General features: G+C 32.5%; 1 non-coding gene across 1 annotated transcript; it reads right to left on the bottom strand.

Annotated features, from left to right (window-relative positions):
• Positions 1-2635: 2635 nt before the first annotated feature.
• Positions 2636-2743, bottom strand: LOC130954220 (small nucleolar RNA R71). Its single transcript, XR_009076228.1, has one exon. It is a non-coding gene; the product is annotated as a small nucleolar RNA R71 (small nucleolar RNA).
• Between the last annotated feature and the right edge of the window lie 432 nt (positions 2744-3175).

Genomic DNA, 3175 nt, shown 5'->3' with positions numbered 1-3175 from the left:
CTGTGATGGGATGACTGTGACGAGCTTCAAACTCGCGACTGTAGGGTGTAGTGACAGACGCAAAAGGATAGTAAATCCTATTCCTACACGATCGAGAACCAACAACTAATTAGCCATACGATATCTGTGCATGGTATTTTTCATCCGAGACGAGCAATCTGACAGTTGATTAGCCGTACAGAAACCGTAGAGGACCATTTTCACTGAGAGGACGGGAAATAGCCATTGACAATGGTGACACCCAACATACAGCTTGCCATAGAAAGGAGTATGAAGGATTGGATGAAGGCAATAGGAAAGCAGAGATTCAAAAGGAATGAGGCATCTCCATACGCTTATCTGAAATTCCCACCAATGAATTACATAAGTATCTCTATCTTTATTTTATGTTTTATTTATCTATTAATTATTAAAACTCCATAACCATTTGAATCTGCCTGACTGAGATTTACAAGATGACCATAGCTTGCTTCAAGCCGACAATCTCCGTGGGATCGACCCTTACTCACGTAAGGTTTATTACTTGGATGACCTAGTGCACTTGCTGGTTAGTTGTGTGAGGTTGTAAAAAAGAGTTGAGATTACAATTGTACGTACCAAGTTGTTGGCGCCATTGAGATTACAATTTTGTGCACCAAGTTTTTGGCGCCGTTGCCGGGGATTGTTCAAGTTTGGACAACTGACGGTTCATCTTGTTGCTCAGATTAGGTAATTTTCTTTACAAAAAGTTTTCAAAAATCTTTCAAAAATTTTTTTATTTGTTTTCGTTTTTCCAGAAAGATATTTTCGAAAAAAAATCCAAAAACATTTAATAAAATCATAAAAAAAACAAAAAATATTTCGTGTTTCTTATTTGAGTCTAGAGTCAAGTTTTAAGTTTGGTGTCAATTGTATCTTTTTTTTTTAATTTTCTAAAAAAATTTTCGAAAAATTCACGCATGTGTTCTTTATAATCTTCAAGTTGTTCTTGACAAGTCTTCTTGTTTGATCTTTACATTTTATTGTTTTATGTCTTTTCTTATTTTTCATATGCATTTAAAAATAAGTCTTGATGTTCATCTTGATCTTCAAAGTGTTCTTGGTGTTCATCTTGACATTCATAGTGTTCTTGCATGCATCATTTGTTTTAATCCAAAATTTTTATGTTTTGAATCATTTAGTTGTTTTTCTCTTTCCTCATTAAAATTCAAAAATAAAAAAAAATATCTTTTCCTTATTTTACTCATAATTTTCGAAATCTTTGGGTTGACTTAGTCAAAAAATTTTAAAATAAGTTGTTTCTTGTTAGTCAAGTCAAGATTTCAATTTCAAAAATTTATCTTTTCAAAATATTTTTCAAAATCAAATCTTTTCTTTTTCCTTTTATTATTTTCAAAAATTCTTTAAAAATTGATTTTCAAAATCTTTTTCTTATCTTTATTTCATAATTTTCGAAATTAACACTAACAATTAATGGTTTGATTCAAAAATTTCAAGTTTGTTACTTTCTTTTTAAGAAAGATTCAAACTTTAAATTTTAGAATCATATCTTTTGATTTCTTGTGAGTCAAGTCATTAATTCTTATTTTAAAAATTAAATCTTTTTCAAAATAAATTTCAAATATATCTTTTTCAAATCATATATTTTTCAAAATCTTTTCTAACTTCTTATCTTTTCAAAATTGATTTTCAAATCTTTTTCAACTAACTAATTGATTTTTTTGTTTGTTTTGCTATTTCTTATCTTTTTCAAAACCACCTAACTACTTTTCTTTCTCTAATTTTTGAAAATTCCTCACTCTTTTTCAAAAATCTTTTTTAACTAATTGTTTTAACTTTTAATTTCATTCCCTTTCTTAATTTTCGAATTCTAACTAATAATTAAAATAAAAACAAAAAATATTTTTCTTCTCTTTCCTTCTAATTTTCGAATTTCCCTCTCTCTCTTTCTATTTATTTTATTTAATTACTAACACTTTTCTTCTCAAAATTCGAACCCTCTCTTCCTCTCTGTGTTCGAATTTCTCTCTTCTCCTTCTTCTATTCTTTTCTTCTTCTACTCACATAAAGGAATCTCTATAATGTGACATAGAGGATTCCTCTTTCTTTTTTGTTCTCTTCTTTTTCATATGAGCAGGAGCAAGGATAAGGACATTCTTGTTGAAGCAGATCCTGAACCTAAAAGGACTCTGAAGAAGAAGCTAAGAAAAGCTAAAGCATAACAATCCAGAGAAAACCTTACAGAAAATCTCAAAAAAGGAGACATGGCCGAACCTAACAATAATGCAAGGAAGATGCTTGGTGACTTTACTGCACCAAATTCTAACCTCCATGGAAGAAGCATCTCAATCCCCGCCATTGGAACAAACAATTTTGAGCTTAAACCTCAATTAGTTTCTCTGATGCAACAGAATTGCAAGTTTCATGGACTTCCATAAAAAAACCATTTCAGTTCTTAACTGAATTCTTACAGGTCTGTGATACTGTTAAGACCAATGAAGTTGATCACGAGGTCTACAAGCTTATGCTTTTCCCTTTTGCTGTAAGAGACAGAGCTAGAACATGGTTGGACTCTCAACCTAGAGATAGCCTAAACTCTTGGGATAAGCTGGTCACGGCTTTCTTAGCCAAGTTCTTTCCTCCTCAAAAGCTGAGCAAGCTTAGAGTGGATGTTCAAACCTTCAGGCAGAATGAAGGTGAATCCTTCTATGAAGCTTGGGAAAGATACAAGCAACTGACCAAAAAGTGTCCTTCTGATATGCTCTCAGAATAGACCATCCTGGATATATTCTATGATGGTCTGTCTGAATTGTCTAAGATGTCATTGGACCATTCTGCAGGTGGATCTATTCACCTGAAGAAAACACCTACAGAAGCTCAGGAACTCATTGACATGGTTGCAAATAACCAGTTCATGTACACTTCTGAAAGGAATCCTGTGAGTAATGGGATGCCTCAGAGGAAGAGAGATCTTAAAATTGATGCTCTGAATGCCATATTGGCTCAAAACAAAATGTTGACTCAACAAGTCAATATGATTTCTCAAAGTCTGAATGGATTGCAAAATGCATCCAACAGTACTAAAGAAGCATCTTCTGAAGAAGAAGCTTATGATCTAGAGAACCTTGCAATGGCAGAGGTGAATTACATGGGTGAAGCCTATGGAAACACCTATAATCCCTCATGGAGAAATCAT

Source organism: Arachis stenosperma, chromosome 1, assembly GCF_014773155.1.
Source record: "Arachis stenosperma cultivar V10309 chromosome 1, arast.V10309.gnm1.PFL2, whole genome shotgun sequence".
Lineage (NCBI taxonomy): Eukaryota > Viridiplantae > Streptophyta > Magnoliopsida > Fabales > Fabaceae > Arachis > Arachis stenosperma.
The sequence above is the reverse complement of the archived record's forward strand: the minus strand, read 5'-3'. Positions and strand labels throughout refer to the sequence as shown.